At 36.8% G+C, this 24,126-nt stretch overlaps 3 long non-coding RNA genes across 3 annotated transcripts in view; 1 reads left to right on the forward strand and 2 right to left on the reverse strand.

The window, feature by feature from the left end:
* Window positions 1-11,619, reverse strand: part of LOC132205151 (uncharacterized) — a 47,606-nt gene extending 35,987 nt beyond the window's left edge. The window contains exon 1 of the long non-coding RNA XR_009442674.1: window positions 11,560-11,619. This is a non-coding gene — a long non-coding RNA (uncharacterized LOC132205151). The remainder of the gene's footprint in view (window positions 1-11,559) is intronic.
* The window catches only part of LOC132205144 (uncharacterized), a 216,429-nt gene that overhangs the window by 148,535 nt on the left and 43,768 nt on the right, over window positions 1-24,126 (forward strand). Inside the window, exon 7 of the long non-coding RNA XR_009442667.1 lies at window positions 23,338-23,387. This is a non-coding gene — a long non-coding RNA (uncharacterized LOC132205144). The remainder of the gene's footprint in view (window positions 1-23,337; window positions 23,388-24,126) is intronic.
* The window catches only part of LOC132205150 (uncharacterized), a 59,519-nt gene continuing 58,275 nt past the window's right edge, over window positions 22,883-24,126 (reverse strand). Inside the window, exon 3 of the long non-coding RNA XR_009442673.1 lies at window positions 22,883-23,787. This is a non-coding gene — a long non-coding RNA (uncharacterized LOC132205150). The remainder of the gene's footprint in view (window positions 23,788-24,126) is intronic.

Below are 24,126 nucleotides of genomic sequence, written 5' to 3' on the forward strand. Positions count from 1 at the left end.
GCCGCTCTCCGGAGCCGGTGGCGGAGTTGCCGCCATTTGTGCGCTGCGGACGACCCCGTAAAAGTAATAGAGCAGCTTATCTGAGCACATTTCGCAGCTCCTCTTGCGGCTCACGATATTATACGATTGCGGTATGCACGGGAATCTCACCAGCCCCATTACCTGCCGCCTTTTATGCCCTTCCTCCTCCTGTAATAACAAAACACACACACCGACGACACACACACAACACCAAAAATGCGCCAGATATGGCGCAAAATAATGCGCCGGTGCTCCTTATTGCGTCATTTTGCTGTCACTCGGCGCGGCCCCAATTGCTGATTTGGACGTTTGTTCCTCTCCGCCTGATGGGTCGTTTGCCCACCCGAAACTCAAGCTCAAACTGGCGAATATTTCCCTCCAAAATCCGCAACTTCTGGTCTGCTAAGAATTTGCCATACGAGCCTAACCAAATAGCTTTTGAAACAGTTTAGAAATTCATTCTGAAGTCAAGTCATAACACATCAATAAAAATTTCCCCCCATTTTGTCCACTTAGTGATTTATTTTCATATATAATTTTTAAAATTTTATTGAATATTTCTTCCAAATAAAAAAAGAAGAACAGATATGATGATAATTTTTCATTTAATAATTGTGTGCAATTATGAGCACTACAAACAATTTTATTTGAAGAAAAAGAACTATTATTTCAAATATTCATTTCAATTTTCTATGTTCATAAATAACGTCAATAATAATTATAAATAAATTTTTATGAAAAAATAAAAAAAATTGTAGTTAAATATTTTATATAAGTATCTATTCAATAAAAATATTAATTAAAGTAAGACTTGAATAAATAAAAATTTTATGTTAATTTTTTTATAATTAACTAACATTTAATGACTATCATTTTTATTCATAAATAAAAAATAAATCATCAGATTTAAGCAGAAGCCACCAGCTGCCCTTCTATAATAATCATCGTACAGCGTATAATGCACTGCTTATTTATAAATATATAGAACACACAGCGCATAATAAAAAGGTTATCAGCCAAATAAAATCTCATTTTCGTGCACTCCAAATGACCTGACCACGCAGTAAAATATATTTTATGTATTTTTTATGGCTCATATAAATACACACGCGGCGACGCGAACAGCACAAGTGAATTTCTACTCCGCTGCATTGAGCGAGATGCGACTCAAATTTGGGTAATTGCATGTTTCGTGATGCGTAATGGGCGACATTCCAAACATCAGCGTAATTATATAGCCTTCCTCATGGGAACGTCTGCGAATTTCAGTTCACTTCCACGCGACAGAGGCAGGTGCATTAGTTAATATAAAGTAAAATCGATTGTTGCTCCGAGTGGAAGTGGAAGCTACTTTTTTTCTCAGATTGTTGAGCAGTGGCCCCAAGGTGTAGAACAGAGTTGGGGAGTGGATGACTCAGTGAGCACTTTTATTGATTTTTTAACATTTCAAAAGAGCAAGCAGCGACCCCGACCTCTTCATTGTTATTCCAGCCATAGCAATGTATTCGGCTATTTTTGAATAGTGAATTTTAATTAACTGTCCCTTCCCTAAAGTATTAATTTTTTTCTGTCAAATTTTCACTTATTAATGTGGGCTTAAATTTTAAAATTTTATTTATTAGTTGAAATTTTTAAATATGATTAGATTTACAAATAGAAAATTAATAGAGTGAAAAAACAGCTGACTTTGTCCTTGTTTAAATATTATTTTAATTAAAAAACGCCCCACAATAGATTCAGTCAAGATCTGCTACCTTTATCAAAAATAATAAAACTCAGAAATTTGAAAACCTTGTTACTTCCCATTTGTTTTGGTTATGAGATTTCAATTTGTTGTTAAAAAAGTAGTTTCAAATTTTGCTGATTTATTTCATTTTATGATCTTGCTCATAAATTAGAGTGACAGATCATAAATTAAACTGGCAGATCCATTTTCCTTTTTAGTTAAAATAATTTTCCCCGAGAGGACTGAAATTCAATTTCTTTTCTATTAACGTCTCTTCAAATGCCATAACTATTCTTAATTCCTAAAAGATTAAATTTGTTTAAATTATTCATGATTATTCATATTAAATTTTAGTTGAAAAAGAAATCAATTATATTAAATAACATGGCTTTGAAAAACTACTTGAAATAATTAAATTAATGCAAATAAATAAATAAAACAATATTGTAACCCATATTCAAGTCCTTTCAAAGTTATTACACTGTATCAAAACTCTTGGTCATGCCAACCAATAAAAATGAAGTCAAGCGTGGCACATAATTATTTTCTTCGGCTCATGAAAGGACTCATTAATAAGTCAGCAGCTAATTATTACTAGGCGGAGGCCATCGAGAGGCGCTAAATTAGCGCCGGGCTCTCTTCTCTCACTATTTTCCGCAGCCTAATTCAATTATGCATAGAGTGGCTGCTGGCTGGAGAGTATAACAGAGCAGCGAGCAGAGCACACGGCGCTTTTTAATTTTTATTCTGTATCGACACATAAACATGGCTGTATGCGCAATAACGATGTGCGGTGGCCAACAATGGGATAAAAGAAGACAAAACTCTGGTCCATCTCTGTGGGGCCGTAAGCGCCGCCTCTGCTCCTCGGAATGGGAGGGCTGAGCTGTAAAATTTATTGCGCCGGGACAGCACCTGCTGCAGAGCCATCTCGCGTCCGCCGTGGACACCAAAATCGGACACTTGAGGGGTTTAGTAGGTCTACCGTAAGTCTTTTATTCGGATTCGAATAATAAAAAATATTTTTCGTTGTTAAATAATTGCTTGATATATTAAATTTTATTGATGAGTAAGAAAAATACATTTTAATTTAAGGGCATAAGAAATACAAAAAATTTTCATTTTTTTTATTTGTGTCTAATTGAAGGACTTCTTGAGTGATTTTAATCAAAATTGTTGGGTGTTTTTCACTAAAAATAATCTAGCTGATATTTCACATATTTCATAAATTTAATAATGTTTATTTAACTTTATAATCATAAATTTTAAAAAGAAAAAAGTATATGGAATAATCAAACGCCAGACCAACTTATTCAGCACAACATTCTCTTCATTTTAATTATGCAACTTGCACAACATGCAAGGCGCGGTGGTTGCATAACAGAGTGCATTTCAGGGGCTCGTTTGTTGAGTTTCATTAGTAAAAAAAATGTGGAAAAATCTTACAATAATTTGAAGATTATTTTATTTTGACTGAAAATGTATTAAACTTTAACTTCAAGAAAATTAAAAAAAATTCTTTATTATTATTTAAAAATTAGCTTGAAGGATATTTTTTCTATAATTTTTTATTGCAAGAATCACTTATAAAGTGCAATCAAGCTGAAAGAGTAGTTGAGCGTCACCAGTTTTACTCTGGAATTTTTTTTCGAACGCAGGTGCTATTCGGCAGAGTAAAATTCGCTCGGCAGCACCTTGCTCGCTTCACAACATGGTCAATAATTCCACTTTCAGTATATCGACCAGCCGGTCGGCCGGCGTGTTTGGCCCCGGTTTAGAGACATCTCTGCTCGGCAGCTCCAATTTTCAGGCCACTCGGCGTACAATTCGTTGATTTGCAGCTCGACCGATGGCGTAAGTAAATTAATTTAGCTGCTCGTGACGCAATCGGCAAGTTGCAGATGGCGTGGGAATGTCGTCCCGGGAGGCGGCCTCGAGGCCTCGCGGCCGCGCCGCCCCACGAGGTGGTGCCCTCAGGTGGCCCCCGGCAAACCTCCAGCGAGCGAAACGAGCGAGAAAAGTCACCGCGCCTTTTCCAAAAGGTGCGAGAAAATCGGGCCGAGATATTCGGCGGGTGGAAATTCGAGGTCGTAAAACCTGGCCGAGGTTGTGCGGCTTTTTAATGTTCGCGTTAATGCGCGCATGACTTTGATTTACGGCCCATAAAGTGCGGCATTGATGGAGCAAATTGTTTTTCGGAGGCTTGGAAGCGGCCCAAGTGCGGAATCCGACCAATTCATTAGGCCGGCCGTAAAACTTATTTTTGATTCACCTCTTTCCCTCACTCTCGGGTGGAGTTTGTTGACTCGCCCGTGTGGCTTTAGATTTTTTTATACATGAATATTTATTTGGATGTTTCTAAATTTTTAAGTGAGTGCACTTTATTATACGACCGTGTGCGCGCATCATACAAAGCACAGAGCAGGATCGAGGAAGCTCTCAAGTAGTAAAAATCAGATTTAATTAATTGCGTCGTAAACGCGTTTTATGGCGCTGTACAAATGTTTGCAGTTAAAAATTATAAAATAAATTCAGTTATTTAACACCTCTCTCGTTTGGGAAAAAACAGCGGACACGCTGGTGCAATAAAATTCTTTCAGCTCACTTTTGCGGTGTTTAAAAATCGTGTATATCACTTTTTATGAGACTGTTAGCCCAATGTCTGTACAAATTTCTTCAAGTTGGCTTTAGCCATGATATTCATTAATTTTAAATTAAAATTAGCCGTTTAAGTCCAATTTGAAAGAAAAAAAAGCTTCAATCTAACAATAAGCCTCATATAGCGACTGTTCTCTGGGAGTTAAGCTGCCGTTTCTTATATTAAATTTTTATCCTTGATTTGTGAATAATTGACAATAATGATAATAAAATTTGTGTTGATTATTTTTTCAATGATGAGTGAAACTGATTGATGGAATCATATGTCCGCTACATTCACCTATAACAATGAATATAACTTTTTTTAAAGCTTAGTTATATTCTTACAGCTATATTATTGAAATTAAGAAAAAATAAATAAATAAGTATAGTTTTATGCTTTAATATTATTTTCTAGTCCTTGTACTATACGTTTAGAATAAGTATATTTCTTAATAGAGGCAATAATCTCTTTCATAAAGCATTAATAATAATTTCTACTTTATATTTATCCACTGACATCGGAAAAGGGTAAAAAAAATTATCCATTAGGTTATTCTTCTACTTCGTTTTATATTCTGTTCAATTTATAACTTAATTTTTGTTAGCTTAATTTCATTTTAAATAATGCGTTTCTTTGCTAATATTTAAAAAAAAAAACACGATATAATTTATATAAAGTTAAATTTTTATTTAAAATTAAACCTTTCAAAATATATACGCATTATTAATATATTAAATAAACCAAAAAAATGAAACATAAATTATAAAAATAAAGTGAAATAATAAAAAGCTATACATAACTTTTTTATATGTTAAGTGTGTATTGTTTATTGTGTGACACAATTGGTACAGAACTTTAAATATTTGAATAAACGTTTCTTATTAATTATTCCTATATTTTGTCACCATTCACTTAATATTTGAACAATTATCAACATTTTGCACCGATTTCTTCCCTCTATGGTGATGCTGCACAATTTCCTTCCATTCTCGCTCCTGATCTTTCCGCTCATGGCGAACTAATACCTGATGCAATTTGGGTGCTCGTCGCGAGCGTCATGATGAGGATTAGGCGGCAGACGCGATATTGGCACACGATTGCAGTCTTATAATGGGGTTTTAATGCCGGCGCGGCCGTTTACAAGAAAGAGCCGGGGCTGATTTGCATTTCTCATTTCGAGTCGCGAGATTAGATTTCGTGTTTCATTTGCAAGTCAAAATCGCCCTCGCTCTCCTCGGAAATTCTCTTGGGGAAATTCAAATTAATTGCGCCCTTATTTATTGCTTGGCGAAATTAAAAAACCGCCTCGTTCTTGTTTTTTTATTAATCCTCCCTCCTCCCCCTCCGTGGTGCAAAATGAGAGCAAACGCGCGGTGCTGTTTTTGTTGCAGAGCAGCCGCCGCCGCTCTGCGGGATTATCAAAACGACCATTTCCGAGCTGATAATGGCCGAGAAGGAGATGAGAAGTGGTTGTGTGCGATATTATTGCAGAGAGCAACCCCTGGCTATCTCTGGGAAATGAGAAAAGCCGAGAAAAGGCTAACTGAATTATGGTGACTTTTATGGCGCGGCGTGCGACCTTTGCATTTCAACTGCTGCGCTCCGACTCCCTGGGGAGGACTTCATCAGGTGCATTTCTCTCGCCACCTCGTTAGAATATTAAACCGTGTCGTTTTATTATACAACAAAGTCTGGATGTGTTTTGAAAATCTTAAAATGTTGTCAAATGAAATATACTTGTTTGTATTTTTACATGTATTAAAATTTAATGTTATAAGTTGTTTGTAGACGAATATTTAAAAACAAAATTGATCAGACGATTTTTCATAAAAATAGGAGATTTAAAAAATAAATTTAAGACATATCCTTTTGTATAATTAATAAGTCTTGTTTGTTTTCTGACAGATAATTTAAAAGTGTTTTACCTCAATCGCTGTTCATAGCATATTAATTATTAAGATATATTCGCTAAATATTTGATATTCATATAGAGATGATTTCTTAGATCCACCGATCTTTTCAATATAAAGGTTTCACAGGCTTTAAAAATTAAATTACTCACAATACTTTTTTTGAAATTCTTGATTTGTAAATTTTTAAAGGTTTTTTATAAATTGGTGAATAGGATCAAAAATTTTTATTTAAATATAGAACTGTCACTGGGGGATTTGGGTTGATTTAATAATATTAATAATTATAAGCCATCATCCACCATCTTTGGTTGTCAACTAAAGTTTTATTTTTTCTGCTATATTTGTTAAATTGTCTCAATTCCAACCGAAAACAAAAACAAACAAGCACCATGACCATAAAACTTTCTTGAAAGTTCATTTTCGTTTTTGCACCTCCTCTTCCCTCGCCACATTGGGAGGCGATGATATTTTCCAAGGAGCAATTTTTTGCCATTCCGCACCACAATAAAAATAATATGCCCGCGTGCCGGTGCAATTTGATAGAGCAGGGAGTGCTGTGCGCAGGATAAGTTTTTGGTGCGCGTTTGTGTGTTTGTGAGACGCGCACAAAAAGCGAGAGCTCGGCCCCAGCAGCAGCAGCAAATGGAATTTATTTTTGTATGCTCCCCCGAGGGCCGTAATAGAATGTCTGGAAAATTAAACTCATAGTTGCCCAGCTACAGTTTTATTTGTTTTATTGTCTTTTAAGGTGCGGGCGAGGAAATAACAAACAAAGGCGCCACCGAAGGGAGAGTTCCGGGGATATTGCTTTTTTCTCAGGCGTCCATTGATTAATTCGTCTACGCGATTCTCTCGCCGAGAAGAGATTCCCACAGTGAAAATAAAAATCGTTGCTTAAATAATTTATAACTTCATTTCGGTTTGTCACAGAGAACTAGACGTAATAAAAAATGATGTCTCAACTTATTACACGTTTGACCAAAAATAGTAAAAAACGAGAAATGGAAACTGAATTTGAGACTCGTCTACCATTTCAAAAACGTGCATCTCTCCCTTTTCAAGCAGGTTCTCGGCCAGAAAAATATTATTCAAATAAATGAGCATTTCATCTGCTCGTCGGCAGCGCGGCACTTGAATACGTAATTGAGAATTACAATAAATTCATGCATGTGTGTACTTCTGCAATATTATGCTAATGAAACTGGTTTTTACCTTGTGTGCCAAGTAAGGCTGCGTCTCCAGTGACTCACGGAAAGACTTTTGAACTGTGCACGGCCCGAATTGAAACTGAACCCTTTGCTGGTCGAGGGAAATTTACAAATACCTTTGGGCAACTTTCTACTTTTCTATGCTCATTGTTGCATCACTCGACTTTTTGTCGCGCTGTTTATCGGGGGAGGAGGACAAAGCGGTCATAAAAGTGGCGTGAATCCAGAGTTGGACGACACCAGAAATTCATTCGGCTTCACGGAAAACAACCCTTTTGAGGCGCACAAAGCCAGAGGGTTGATGCCCGCGCGCCTGGTCAGGACACTTTCTAAAAATCCCATTGCGTGACATAAAACTAGGGAAAAACACTCCATTGAGCAGAGACCGATGTACACAATGCGGCCTTGAACAATAAGTTATGCTGCCTTCAAAGATCTTTTGACACAACAAATAAGTTCTTTACAAATAAAGCCTCTTATTTAAAAAGCCCAGGTATATAAAGGATTCATTTATTCGATCTCATTGATTATTATATTACCCTAAATAAGCAACAGGGCCCAATGTAATAATTAAAAATTATAATAATGTAATATTTTATATTGAAATATTTCTAGATTGTTGCACTTCATCTGAACTTGAATCAATAATTAAAATAAAATTTGTATTTAATCAAGCATGTAGAAGCCATTTTCTATGTGCATTTGTGCAAATGATTTTGAAAATGTGAGCTTTAGCAGACACTTGGTTATATTAATAATTTTACTTTTGAACTTTTCACTTGTGCCTTAAAATATGAAAACTAAAAAGAATAAAAGAAAAGGTTAAAATATTAAAAACATCAATTCAAAATTTTTAACAGTACTTAATATTATTTTAAAACTTAAACATAAATGATAAATATAATTATATTTATTTAAAAACACATTGATTTGCTAAATAATATTTTTTATTTGTATTACAACTGTTATATTAAAAAAAAATATTTATATTAACTTTTCTGATGATAATTGGATAATTGATTGTAATTATGTGGCTGCGTTTTCTTTTAATTATAAAAAAACTTTTTTGATGCAAGCAAATCCCGTTTATGACCAATTCTTGGAGTGCCTATACATATGCTGAGATCTTCTTTTGAATAATCTTTCATTATGAATGAGTTTTAATAATGCAATTTTTATTGATCAATATCTAGAGTTTCATGAGCATTTATTTCCATTTACAAACATTTTGAATCTATCAAGTTTCAAGAAATGCTCCAGCTGCAAATACAACAAAAACATGAATTTCATGAGAGCTCATATTGCGAATGGCAGCTCAAAGAATTTATGAGACCGCGCTCTGATGTTTTTATAACATTTGAGAGAAGACTCAATTCATTGGCCCCTCAAAGACACGCTGCTCGCCACAATACCTTTTTGACATTTCAGGGCACATTAGCGGAAAAGGTTTCCATTTTTCATCCGCACTGGACTGGAAAGCGAAAGGTGAAATATGCGATGCTCCAGTGAGACACGCAGCAGCCGCCGTAGCACCCCTCGCGCGATTCTGTTGGAAAACACCCGGTTATGTTCTAGGCAGCCGCTGTTTCATTATTGTATTTTTTTTTGCAAGGCACACGGCCCATCCAGAAAACTATAATACAAATTGTTATATCTCTCTCGCACGGGGAGCCCCCTGGGAATAATATGGAAATGAAAATATGGCAGCCACTTAGGTGGTCTCGGAACGACATTCGTAACGGCCATCAAAAAGGTAAAAACCCGATCCCCACTGCTGGAATTAATTTACGATTTTTCCACTCTAGCCGTGTCCGTGTACACATACACAGATGCCGTAAATCGAGCTGTCGCGGTCCTCGAATTTATTCGGAGCACGGCTAATGAGATGGAGAGTCTCTTGAGAGGTTTTCCTGCTCTCTTTTTGCTGCTGAACTGTTTTTTTCCTGCGCGCCAACACAACATCATTAAACGAATATTTTCTAGGCCGTAAAATTCTATTGGGTGTTGAAAATGTTTATTCATGAGCTGACGAGCCGATCGTCGTTGACTGAAATTTCCAACTCTTTCAAAATCCACTTTTGAAAATAGAACACCTTGACTCAAAGAACAATTTATATTGTAAATTTAGCTTCTTTGTTTTAAATGATGAGTTTTATTTTGATAAAAAAAATCTAACAATTATTATATTTACCAAAAGGGCAATCCAAAAAGGCCTGAGCTGGCCCAAGCTAAGTTATTATAGCCCCGGGCTAATTTAACCCGTCACTCAATTTGCCTGATTTTTTCTTCTTAACTCTACAAAACACTGCAAAATGAAAAGAAAATTAAATTTTAATTATTTTGTTAAAGATAATAATTTGAGTATTGTAAAAAATGTTTATTGAACAGCTCAATATTAAATTTTTGTTACAGCTTCTTATTATTTAATTAATATGAGAAACACAAATAATACTTCTAAAAAAAATTTATTTTAATTAGAATATGTCAGGAAAGTGTTCCTTTCCAGAAATATAATTTTTATTGGTAACCAAAATTCTGCTCCCAATATTAATTTTAAATTATAACTCTTATTGTTAAGAGCATGGAACCGATTTATTGAGAGGATTTGCCATGGGCACCTTATCTGGCACTTGCAGGCTCTTATGTGCTGCGGCTGGCGTGCACACACTTTTTGTTGTCTATTTTTGTCCAGAACACAGCGTAGCACCCCGGCTGGCTTGTGTTTGGAAAAGGAGCGCCGAGAAATTCGATTAAGGCGCGTAAATCAGGATTAAACAGGGATTTAGTGTTATCTCGGCCTGTTCTAATGCGATTCTCCGGCCCGCAGTTCTTTCCAACACAAGCCGATTTGTTTTCCTGCAGCTTCCCGCCGCACGGCTTTTTCTTTGTTTGCTTCTCAAATTGATGGGTTTATTGGAAAAAGGGTGCCCTGGTGCTGGAGAGGAGGAAATCAGAGCTGCAGCGGCGAATTGAGCAGTTTTTCTTTTCCCAGACGGAACAGGGGGACACCCACTTTGTGCCATGTGGAAATTAGAGAAGGTCTTTTTCAAATTGGGATGCGGGGAGGTATAATGAGAAAAACGTGGAAGAGATGCACTTCTTACCATGTGAGGAAGCTTCTGTCTGTAATTGGGATTCTGTGAATCATGTAAATGTAGAAAGAAAAAAATGGTCGGAGTTTCCATTTTAATTTAAAGTCACTCTAATAAGTTCTAAAAATTAGTTTGAAAATGGAGTTAAATTTATGTTTAATGGGAAAAACTCTCTCAAATTATAAATTTAAATTATTATACAGCAAACAAAAATTTTTTATAATATGTTATATAATATTGTGAGAATTTTTGTCAATTACTGAGAGTTAGTTTTTGAAAGAATGATTTGGAATAATAATATTAAATTTTGACTTTGATTCTTACTTAAACAGTAAGTTAAACATTAATTGCAACTAGAATTGAAGCTCACGTAGTTTGATTAAAATAATAATAGTATTTATTTTACTGTTATTGAATAACAGGAATTCTAGAATTTTGTGAAAATGTGCATTTAGAAAAATGCTTTCAGAATAGTTAAATTATAGCAACTTAGCTCTTAAAAAATGCATTAAATTTTATATGATCTTGAAAATAAGAAAAAAGATACATAATTATAAACGCTTGAATTTTTGATACATTTTTTTTTTAAGTTTCAATTTGCATAAAGGGGAAATAAGTTTCTTTCTTTTTCATGAACTGACCTTTTTTTGTAATTCCAATTATTTTACTCATTTTCTTGCTACTTTCAACCCCTTTGTTGCCACCACGAGTAGCAAAGCCCTCTCTCGTTGACGACTTTCGCCAACTTTGACTAAATGAACAAAGAGCTTAGACAGACACGAAATCGACGCTTCGGGGCCGCTGATGAGTCAATTATCGCCACCCCGAGGAATTTTCCCGGCTCTCCAAGAGACCGTTCTCATTAGAGCTAATGGTCTCAGGAACATTAATAAACGCTCTCGCGTCCCTCTCCGCTCTGTCTCTCCCCAAATATGATCGATTGCCTCGAAAAGTTTACCTCTGTCTCAAATTTCTTCAAAAGAAGCGACGCTCTCCATCTTCTTTGGTCGGCGGCTGCTTGAAAACTCGACGTGCACTCGGTGCCTTGTTGCGGTTTTTGCCGGCGATTTGCTGAAAAAATAAACATCTGCCCACATGGCTCAATACCAGGAACACAACGCACACTCCTTTTTGATATCATCGCTGCAAATCGGCCATTCCGCTCGTACAAAAGCGTAATTATCGTGAATTAAAAGCAGCAGGCCGTTAGCGTGCATTTCGACATACTCACATTTATAAAAATGTATTTATTGTCCAGCAGCAAAATGCCGGTGTGCCGCGCCGTGTGTGTTGCTATGTACGGGCTGCTTTTATATGTAATGTGGACGTGCACGGCAGCCCATTGTTTTATCTGCACTGACCCGACCGCCGACCTGCCGGATAAATTGCCCATAAAACTGTCTGCGACTGATAAATTTGTACACATTGTGTATACAAGCAATAAGCAGCCCTTTCGATGGGCTTCTCCATACCATATAATACAAAATAAATACACATGACTCCGGCCAAGCCTAATTATTGCTGCCGGAGTATATTGCGAAATTGCTCGTTAATCACATTCGGGGTTTATGGCTTTATATGATGGGTCAATAAATCTGATTCCACCGAGTTTTACGACCGTCCGACACGTATTTCAGTTTCAATCAATGAAATATAAAAAAAAGTTAATAATATTAGCTCTCTCGTTAAAATTTAATACATTGTAAGCCGATTCAGAAAAGCAGTTTTTGATCTCTGGCCTTGTTACTATGTATAATTTAATAGTGCATCATTAAGCACTTACATAACATGCAATAAAATACAAATACAGCCACAAAAAAAAAAAACTCCATGCCTCAGAAAACATTTTGAAATTAAATTATTCTATTTTTAAAATGAGGAAGGTATTTTCTGAGTTTTTTTATGTTAACTTTGAGACATTTCACCTATTCATTTTGCTTAATTTTGCATTCCCGTCTGTTCAAATATATTTGAAAGGGCACTCTAATATGGAAAAAAAATAGACTGTAGCTGATTTCAATTTCAGAAATTTGAGCAGAATCTAGTTTTCCTTTGTTTATAAAATTTCAACTTTTGTTCTTTCAATGCAAATATTTTTGGAACAATTTGAACCCATAACATAAATAATGTCAATTCAACAAGATTAATCTATTAATGGTAAAACTTATTTGACACTTGGCTTCATTTAATAGTTTATCAATTAAATTATCAAATTAATAAATCGGTATATCAGAGCATAAATATTGATGATCAACTTGATCAAGGAACTAATCAAATTGTCTTCTTTTCTTTTAACTCGCAATAAATTATTTCATTTCATTGTATAAGCAAAATAAAATAAAATCGATTTAGAAATCGCTATTTTCCATCTTTCTTATAATATCTTTTGCTAGGTGGCACAAGTAAATTGTTAAGTACCAGAACACTTTTGTAAAAATTGAGCAGCAGCAGCACCCTAAAATCCTATTATAATGACTTTTTATTAGTTAAATCTCAACCAAATTTTTATTCATCTCACCATCAGACCAATCCACAAGAGTTACAAAGATTTGATGAAGCCACAAATCTCATTCTTATCTCAAAAGCTATTTAAAAGACTCTTTGTAAATCTCTTTCCGCACTAACTTTTCATCCCGTATTAGATGCGCCTTGTCAAATTTACATATAAAATTTGTTCTGGTACGAAAAACGCTCTCCTCCCACTTGGCTTTTGACAAACAAACTCGATTTAATTCGAGCGTGAGGCGAATCGAGTGAAGTTTGCCGAGCAAATCAAATTACAGCTCCTCTTCTCTGCTCATCAATCCGGCTCTGTAAAATCCACTGACTCGTCCGGCGGCGAAATAAAGAGACATCAAATGCACCGTACGTGCGCCGGCGGGGGCATAAATGTATTACAAAATACAGCTCTCGACATTAGTTTTCATAAAAGCCATTTCAGGCGATGTGGAATGAGCAAAGTAATGAATTTATCACGTAATACAAAGGGGGAGATTTGAAGTAGTGCGTTGGGGGATGATGATGAGAAAATACAGCGCCCTGATGGAGATCCGAGCCGCCGCCGGCACGCATGCAACCAGCCAACCGACACCAACACCAACCCTCCGCCTGCAGAAATTATATCTGACTCTGCGTGCGTGCCTCTTCGCACCATGAAACAGGATTAATGGCATCCAGTTTTGTAGCCGCCGGCATAGCAATGGCCGATGTGCGGTGCTGCCGGACAAACGATGAAATTTGCAGTAGCGACGAAGCGGACTTTTGAATCGTCCCAAAGGGCCTTTTCTAAAAAAAATACATAGCACGCAGAAATTGCTGGGCGCGAATTACACTACTTGGAAGATCTGGGTTTATTACTTGATTATCAAAATTTCATAATTTTTATTTCACTGTTTATTTATTTTAATAAATTCTCTATTATTTAAATTTTGGGGCAAAATTTAAAAAAAAATAACTATTTTAGTTTTAAACTTACAGAACTGAAAAAATAAAGATTTTTTTTAATAAAAAAGTAATGAAAATCCATGTTCAAAAACAATTTTTATATTGTTTAAAAGGTTGATTATCTCCTATAGATGATATTTTTCATTGAGTAAAAGTAGGCATAACGCAGACATTCCCATTCTGGCTGACAACAATATTGAGAATAGAATAATCTATTCCAGATAACAGCGTGGCGCTTTTTCTTCATCCAGAGAATTTCCCTTCGGGCCCCCTATGTGCCGTTTCCCCCAAGAAACAGAAAGTGGCACCAGCTGAACACTCTTTTCCAATGCCTTTAATGTCCCAAGTGCGATTCGCGACACGTTTCCTCCCGCAGCTTGCAGGGATCAGCAGACTCTTTTTTTATCTTTTCCACATCCCAACGGACCGAGGAGGGAAAAAGAAATTTTGAGGCGGAAAGAAGGAGAAAATAATAAATCGAGCGAGCGTTTGAGAAAAGTGCGCCACAAGAGGCTTTCCCAGGGCCATTTTTCACTGACCTGCGACGTTGTTATGGTGCATGCTAAATCTTGAGCCACCCCCGGCAGCCCTTCGCCGCGGGCCCCGCCCTTTGCAGCCCTTTTAAAATACGCAATATTTCAGCAGCCGCAGCGCCCGCCGACTATTATTATAACACACACGTGTGTGTTTTTTTTCCAGGTCCCACTGCTGCAATATGAGATCCGGACAGGCCGAGCGAAATTATTGCCTCGTAAAAATGCAGCCCGCCTGACACGCATTATGGACTGTTAAGAGTTCATTTCGCTCTTTCTCACTCAGATATAGAGGCGAAAACACCTCGTAAAGGCCTCTCGCCATTCATTCTCCGCCGGAATTACGAGCTGTTTATGAAAAAAATGCATCGCAATGTGTGACAACTTCATCCCTCGGGACGGCGCTTTTATGACCGTGACGCGTGGGCAAATTTATGGACGGATTTTTCATACATGCACCAGCAGGCATTCGACCCACCCGATAAAAAAGAATAAACGCCTTCGCACACTCACCTTTTGCTTCGTATACTGGATGAAAAAAAAAACTGTCGCTCGATGTTTTCAGTTTCAGGGGCTTTTTCCATAATGCGTTGCGCTACATAAATTTTATCGCCGCGCTCTTTGTCGGGCTGAATCGCTGTCATTTTAAATTTTCTGTGATGACACCTAAAATTTATGGGGCTCGTGATCAGCAAAGAATGCTTGGTCTACAAAATTTCACCGTGAGAATGATGCAAAAAATGTAACTAGAAATTATCTGGATTTTTCTCAAGAAGTGTAGTTTGTAAAGAAGATTTTATAAAAATTTTATGAATTAATACCTTGACGGCTGTAATAATTTCCTTAAAATTTATTTGATGCTTGTAGCTATTTTTTCTTTACCTTACTAATAATATTAATATATTTTCATCTGCATAAATAAAAATGTTTGTCTTTATACCAGTTTCAATATTAAAATTTAACTTCATGTTATTTTTAATCATTTTAATACTATTGATTGATTGAAAATTTAATAATTTTACTACCATTTAGTTATTTTAATCATTTTAATTATATCTTTTTAATTTTGATAGAAAAAATTAAATTTCATTCTATTGCACATTGATAGTCAGATAACATGAAGAAGAGTTATAGAAGCTACATTATTTTTGCCTTCAAAATACAATATAAGTGCATAAATGCAGATTATGCGTAGTTATTCCTATTAGAGGAAAATAAGTATTGCTTAATTGGCACCAGTGCCGGAGAGCTCATGTAATGTGTATTTATTAAATATTTTATTACATTTTTAATCTGATTAAGATTGTTAAATTTCAGTCATTAGTATAGCGTTTGATTGTTCCCCAACTATTCTAGTTGCTCTTCGCATAACTTTAAAAAAAAGTAAATTTATTCGCCTTCGCGATTCTGGCCCTTCCATCTAATCTTGTGTCAGCACACAAATTTCAACCTAAAATTTTATCCTAAGACTAACAATAGTCTCACTAAATATAGAAGGTTTGATTTCTTTTTTTAAAAACATATTTAAAAAAAATCATGTGAAGAAATTCATTATCATCTCTATCAAAGTCATACGTCTTTACTCGTGTTGATCTGCGTCACACACAACGGCATTTTACGGCGTCATCAAATTTGTCTAATTTGAGGGGTCGGTGGGAACCTTGAGAGAGCAGGAGTCGTAACATAAAAATAACGCATTAGAGCAGGGCATAAAGCGATGTTATTATACCTTAAGAGGCCATAAGAAGCAGTCGATATAGAAAGTGAGATTTTTATTGTTGTCCCAGGACATGGTCGGCGAAACGGCGGTAATAATCCATTCATTGATATTTCACTGCGCCTTTATTGCGCGCGGTGTTGAATTTTTTATTTACCTTAGCCGCGGCCAAAAGTGCTGCCTGCGTGCGATAATAACACTGCCTCTTTAGCTTTTATAATATGGCCCATTAGAAGACATAAAACAGGCGGTTTTGGCCTCCATTCCTTCTGGCCGCGGACGGTTTTCTGCACGCATCAGACCTTCCCCAGGATTCCAACTCTTTTTAACGACGGACAAACGCCGTCGTCTTGTCATTTAAGGAGCGCGACTCGACGCGAATAAAAATTCCACTTTACGACGCAGCCTCGTTCGTCAGGTGTTTTTGGGCGCCTGCAGAACACGAATATTAAAATTTCTGCTGGCTAATTTATTTCACAGAAATGGCACTTGACGTCACCGCGAAACAAAAACAAAACATTCAGGGAAGTTTATCGTCGATAAAATGAGTGGTATTGCAGTTTTATCGTTATTTTATCGACCTGTAATTTTTACATATTAATATGCAATTCTCTTCTTGAAAAGTTGTTCTATTACCACGTGAGCTCCTTGTTGGTCGTTGGTTATGCAACATGCCAAACAGGCTGCGCGGGTTGCATACTCACTTGAAGACCCCTATACAAATAGAAAATACAGAAACACCATTACTTAATGTTGGTCCTCTTACTCCTCTGGTACGTTTGTTTAAGGAAGTTTAATTTACATACAATTTTGTTTCAAAATGTAATTAATTTCATAGCAAAACTTCATTTCAGAGAGTTTTTAGAAAAATAATTTTGATAAAAATCCGTGCTACAGGCAAAATTTTTATTTAAAGTTTTAAAGTTAATTCAATATTTTGCCTCAATTTGCAAAAAGTTTTTTAATTTGTTTTAATGTTATTACTGTTCAACTTGCTAAACTGATATTTTAACATTAATCAAAACACTAACATTTCTATACACTAAGAAGCAGATAATTGAACTGTGTACAAAATGCAATTCCTTTGGAATCAGTATGGAATTAAAGAAGTCGAAAGTATTTATTTTCTGGTGAAAAATAATGTAGCACTTTTTATAGAAATAAATTAAAATTTATTAATTTTTATTGCCACACAACAACTTGAATATTATAATTTAGCAGCCTATTAAATTAAATTCCAGCACCAAGTTGTCATACACCACAAAAAATATAATAACTGCCGAGCAATAAATTTGATAAAAAGAAGATGCAATCTAAAAAGGCAGCCGGCACATTTTTCTTTCTCTCAGCAAGACCTTTCAGTTTTTTTTTCTTGAGCCGTTCCCAATCAGCAGTCGTCTCCTTCTCCAGCGGCTCAAGCAAAGGGAGATCCATTTTAGATTTGGTAAATCCCTGTTGAATAATTAATGCCTCCTGCGACGAGAGGATATTTCGGGCCGGCGACGGATTAATTTGGAGAGACGACGAAAAGTTGTTCCTCCCACTGGAGATGTCGTGCCGCAGTTGAAAAAACATTCGGAGAAGCCTCTCACGATGATATAGGAACGCGGTGACAAGTGATTTATAGGCCAGGTCGCAGGTAAAGAAATACATCAGCGGCAGCATTTCTTTATTCCCGAGATCCTCCTTCTCGGTTGCTATGGTTACTCGGCTGCCTTAACGACCAATGGAAGCCGCGGAGGCCATCATGAGAGAAAAATTAAAAGAGAGAGAAGGACCAAGAAAGGAAGCCAAGCTAATGTGAAAAAGATCGCGAGCTCTTTTTGATCCGAATTTTGTTTGGAGACGACCTTTTGTTTGCAATTACACTAGAGCGAGAGAGAAAAGTAGAGGTTCCCGCGATTTATGGGTGATAAAATGTCACATTACGGCACACTCGAGGGAGCACACTCTTGTCCGCCGTGACAACTTCTTTATTCTCAAATTTCGGTTCAACTGAAAGAGAGCGAGACAGCTAGACACCGAATAATGCATTTTGTTTGATCAAGGATCAGCAAACACATTGCCTTTTCGCTCTTTTGTGTTGTGCCAGGTTAAAAATGCAGCTTGCTCTGAAAGTCACACATCTTCAATATTGTATGTATGTGTTTATTGAACGCCAATGGCGTGCGACAGGTTACATAAAATAAATACAGCATAATATAATAAACATTAAGAAGGCAAAAACGTCATTTTTTCCATTTAACTTTTGAAGCTTCAATTAGAGACATATCATTTTTTGCGCATTTGAGGAAGTGATAAGTGTCCATCTGCTGGTTACACTTTTTGCACACGCAATTTTCTTGAGCACTCGCGTGGTAATTTTTAGTCCGGCACAACACATAGTGAAAACCGTGACATGCATATCGGGTGAAAACGTGTCGATTTTCAAAGCAAGCTGTTTTCCAGTTTTGGTCGATCATTGCTGGAGTGTCAAAGAATTTTAAGTTTATTTCGGCTATTTTAAAGGATTGATTAGTGAAAAATTTGTCATAACTTTCGGTTTCGGGGAGACAATATTTCTCTCGCAGATCCTCGATGAAAGAACTTGTGTCGGCTAATGCATATGTGTATCGAGATTTTATATGTTTGGAGAGGGAGAGAGCTTTTTTAAGGAAGCGTGATTTAACTGTTTCGAGGTGCTGAAGATCATTTAATGATAAGTACGGCCAAAGTGCTTCTACTCCGTAGCTTGCAACGGGGGCGATAGCGAGATCAAAGATTTTCAGGGCGGTTTCCATGGAGGCCTTTGGGAGCGAGTCGAGTTTGGATAGTGCGAAGATTGCGGCTTTAACCTTTTTTGAAATATGTTTTGAGAAAGAAACACCGGAAGATTGGAATTTAACACCTAGGTAAATAAAATCAGAAACAAATTCGATTTTCTCATTTTCTATTAATAATTCGTCTGAAAGCTTAAGCCGGCCCTTTCCCTTGTTGCGGAATTTTAATATTTTGCTTTTGTCGGCATTTAGCTTTAAGCATCTTTCGGCTAAATATAAAACAAGCTTGTTTAGGAAGTTTTGAATATCTTTTAGATTTGTAGAGAGTAGCAAAATATCATCAGCATAGATTAGAAGTTTTATTGATGGAAAGTCTTTTAAAATTTCGTTGATGTTAAAAATTGAGAAAATAAAGAGGAGGGGCGATAGGCTACACCCTTGTTTTACCCCGTTAGATTGAACTATTATTTCTGATAGTGCCACCCCATCCCATACTTGAAGAAAATTGATGTCTAGGAATTCTGCCATTAAGTTGAGCTCCTCAAAATTAAGTTTCTTGGTGTCAATTAATTTTTTAAAAATAAATTTTCTGTCAATAGAGTCAAAAGCTTTTTTGATATCGAGAAAAAGGGCGTAAAGTGGCGTTTTAGAATTATAAACTGAGTCCTGTATTTCGTCGACTAAATGTTTAATTGCTTGGATCGTGGATCTTCCTTTGACAAACCCGAATTGATTTTCTGGGATTTCATCTGCCAAGTACGAATAAAGTCGGTTTTTGAGCACTCTATCTAAAAGGTTAAAAGTTGAGCAGCTTAAACTAATACCCCTGTAATTATTCATTTCAGAAGTATCCCCTTTGCCTTTGAATAATAGTTTTAAATTTGCTGTTTTCCATGAAGTTACCAATTTTCCTTTTTCAAGGCATAAATTAAAGAAAGCTGTAATTTCTGGGAGGAGCGGTTCGCAAATGTTCCTCAGAGTCCCGTTAAACAGTGAGTCCGGACCTGGTGCTTTGTTTATTTTTAATTCTTTTAAGGCTAGTTTAATTTCATCTTCGAGGAAATATTTAAAGTTTTCAGGTTGTGGGTAGTCCCTTAACATTGACTTAAGATCTAATGAATCTGTTTTATCTAAGCCCTTTACATTGAGAATGTGTTCGAAATTTTGTTGCCAGTCGAGTAAAGATATGTCATTTGCTACGTAGTTTAATTTTTTGTCCACACTTAAAAATTTATAGCATCGCGACTCTGCCTCTCGAATTAACTTTTCATCCCTTTTTTCTTGTGCGGCTTTCTTTTTTGACGCGCAAAGTTTCCTGTAATATTTCTTAGCATCGTGAAATATACCTAAAATTTCTGCATAAAACTGCGATTTATTTGGAAGAGATTCTAATTCGTCGCTAAAATGTTTTAGAAATAGCAAGTCTTGTTTAAAGAGGTAGCATTCTGTGTCAAACCAGGGTTGACTTATACGGGCGTGCGGCGGTGATTCTGTTGTGCATTCGTTGACTAAGTGTAAAATATTTTCATAAAACTTTTCTATGTTCTGATTTAAAATACAAATTTTAAGTTCTTCCCGAAAGTTGTTTTCAATCATTTCGTTTATCTTTTCGTAGTCAATTTTCTTTTTAGTGTTATTTATTGTTTTAAGGCTGTTTAAATTAGATATTTTAAAATGAAATTTCAAAACGCGGTGTTTTCGGCTGATATTTAAAGGCTCGTCGACAGTGAATTTAACAGTCTGAATTTCTTTCCCCGCAAGAATTAAGTCTATGACACTTTTCTTTTTACCGTCGTCTGTTTTGTAAGTGGGCTGAAAGGGAGTGGTGTTTATTATTCGAAGGTCATTAAAAATCACAAAATCCTGAATTATGTCACGTTTTTCATATTTCCGGTCGAGTCGGCAGTTGTAATCCCCAGCAAAGATAACTTTTTCATGATTTTCAATGAACTGTAATGTCTCAGTTAATTCCGTCCAGATTTTATCTCCTTGCATTTGAGGCTGCAAGTAGGAAGCTACGATTGAAATATTGTGGAAGTTCAAAATAATAGTGTTTTTTAATAATTTAAAAGTTTTTAAATGTCCGAGTTTAGCGTTGTAATAAACTGACACTCCACGCATTGGTCTCCCAAGCTTTTGTTCTTTAAAGCCAAGAATGTGTTTATCTGAGTACCCCGGGATCGAGAAATTTTTAAGCAAAAAAGTTTCGGTAAAAACAAGAATATCATAATTTTTAAAATAATCATTACTTAAGATATCATAGGCGTTTTTTAGTCCCTCTGCGTTCCAGAGTAGTAAAGAAAGTTCGGAAATTTTCTCATTTGTAATATCGATTTGACCGGGGTTAACTACTCAGGCGCGGTTTTTCTTCTTACCCGCAGTCTTTTTCTTCGATTGTCCTTTAGTCGCTTTAGGGGTGTCTTTTGTCACTTTCGGTGGCGGGGAGGATTTCCCATCGACCTCCTGCTCGATGTCGAGCAGACGGGGTTCACTTTCGTCCTCCTCATCCTCCTCCGTGGAGGGGTTTGAAGAGCCGGAGACTGGGCTCAATGTTGGTGACCGGGAAGAACGAACCTTGTTCGGTGGGACTGAGGACACAGGAAGGACGTTGGGCGAGGCCGCAGGGGTGGTAGCTGGGAGTTTCTCAGTTGTGGTTCTGGTACTCGGGGCGGTAGGAGGGGCTGGGGTGGTGTCCGGTTGGGGCTCGAACAGTTTGCCGGCGCCCTTCCACCTTTGGGACTCGTGTTTGTTGTAAAAGTGGATGGTCACCGGCACGTCCTTGAAGGCGAGGTAGAGCTGCTCCATGATCCAGAGGCGGTTTAGGCGGTCCAAACCTGAGCACATGTAGCTCATTGCGATTTCCTTTAGACCTGACTTTTTTACCTCCTCGGCCAGCATACGGAAGGCCTTTTCCACGTCCTTGATGAACTGCTCCGGGTTTTTGTAGTGCTTGTCAGGTGAATTTACTTTGGTGATCAGGTGCCAAACGTCACCCATGGTGGTGGTGGGCTGCTTGATGACGTCGCCCACCTTGCCGGAGTAGGGTTTGTAGCCTCGGAAACGGCCTGCCTTGGCGACCACCTCGGCAGCGACGCCCTTGCTCAGCCACCAGTCGCTCGCAACGGCGTGGATTTTGACCTCTTGGGCTGCCCCACACAGGTCCTCGACGTGCTCGACGAAGGTGACGAGCGCGCCAGGTATTGCGAGTGATCCGTTGTTTCGGAGGAGTTCTTCGAGCTGGGCACCGCGCAGCATGTATTTGTTATTGAACGGTGTGTCCGGTGAGGGCTGGGGAGTTGGCCAGAGCTGGTTTTGGTGTCCCGACTGTTGACCTTGCCACCAAGTGTACCAGTCAGTGTAGAGGCGATTGATCTTTTGTTGGAAATCTGTCCGCAGCTCTGCAATCGTTCGGTGCCATTCGGCTCGGTCACGGTCGCGTTGGTCCGCCATGCTGTCGACCCTAGCGCGCAGCATTATATTAAATTCCATTATAACACTTCTTTTGAAGAAAGAATGATTGGTTTTTTAATTTTAATATTTACATTTTAATTTACTAAGCAACTTAACTTTTTATTACACCCTCTGAATTTTAGAGTTAATTGAAAATTTTAAGTTTGTGATAAATATATTTGTTACAATATTTTATTATACAGAATAATCAAAATGAATGAAAACTGAACAATGGAATTATTTATTTGTTTAAAATACTAGAAATCTTCTTAGATAATTATATTGATGATATTTAATGTAACATAGATCGATTATAAAAGTAAGGGAAAAAAACAGAAAAACTTAATGTACAAGACCAGTCTTTATTAGTGTATTTCTCTCTGTCCAGTCTATTATATTGAGCCCTCATCATTTTATAAAAATGATCCTTAACATTCTCAATTTTCCTTGGTTTCTAAAGTGCATATTATTTAAATGATTAAGTCATAAATTTGATGTTCCTAAATTTAATAATCCAAACCGTGCAAGAAGTTTCTCTGATAATTTAGATAGAGAACTTCCTAAGCCTATTAATTTCAAATTTTTTACGCTCGTATTTTACCCTCATGAATAATAAAAATGACACCTTTAGGACGGCATAAAAAATTAACTTAATCGTTAATTTGTACCATTATGGAGCTCTGAAATTGTCTTTTGTGCAGCCTTAATCTCCAATAAAGCAGTCTTTATAGCTACACACATGTATATTCATAGGAATTTATTAGCAGCAGCAGCAGCTAAAGCTATAAAAGTGAATAATTTTCTAATTTTTTGTCTCTCGGTGTAATTTACAGAGGTATGCCGAGAGAAACTCGTCACTCAAAGGATTGTCTGGAACGACTTGGTGAGTACACAAATCAATTTTTTTTATGCTCTTTTGAGAGCGAATTCATGCTCGTCGGCATATCAAGGGGAAAAGGGAAAGTGACAACCGACGACATTTCAGCTGTCCCGAGGAGGAAATTCATGGCGTGGAAAATGTAGTGTCTCAATTAAAGAGCTACAACACCGACCATGCCGAATTTTACATCATAAAGGCTGAATGGCAGCAGCCAATTCAACCGACTGACTCATGAAAATAATTATCGCGAGAGCACACAAAAGGCGTCAGTTGCTGCGCAAACATCCGAACAGGGCAGGCAGGGGCTCTTCTGTTACAATTCGGCCCCGACTGCTGAAAGGCGGTCCTCGTAATTCATCGCTCTGCATTTTCTTCTTTCCCAGCACAAGAGCAGCCGGCTCAACTGCAACAAAAAGGAAAAATTCTTTTAATACAAGTTCAAGGTGCTGTTTGCTTCTGCGTGCAACTTCTCTACTGGTCGTGAAATCGATACCAGCTTTTACTGAAATTTACAATGGCTGGAAAATAAAGTTATTTTCCCTTTTTTAAATCCTTTGCTCAGGAGTCTAAATCAATAAATTTAAAAAAAAAAACAATTTCCAATTTAGAATCTAGTACTTTGTGTATAGCAGAGCATCAATCTTATTCGTTCCACATTCCAATCCAATAACATAGTTGTGACATTTTATTTAAATTTACATTAAAGATTAGTAGATGAAAAAAATTTCTTTACAAACAAAAC

Source organism: Neocloeon triangulifer, unplaced genomic scaffold (assembly GCF_031216515.1).
Source record: "Neocloeon triangulifer isolate White Clay Creek 2 clone unplaced genomic scaffold, ASM3121651v1 ptg000002l, whole genome shotgun sequence".
In the NCBI taxonomy this organism is placed as follows: Eukaryota; Metazoa; Arthropoda; class Insecta; order Ephemeroptera; family Baetidae; genus Neocloeon; species Neocloeon triangulifer.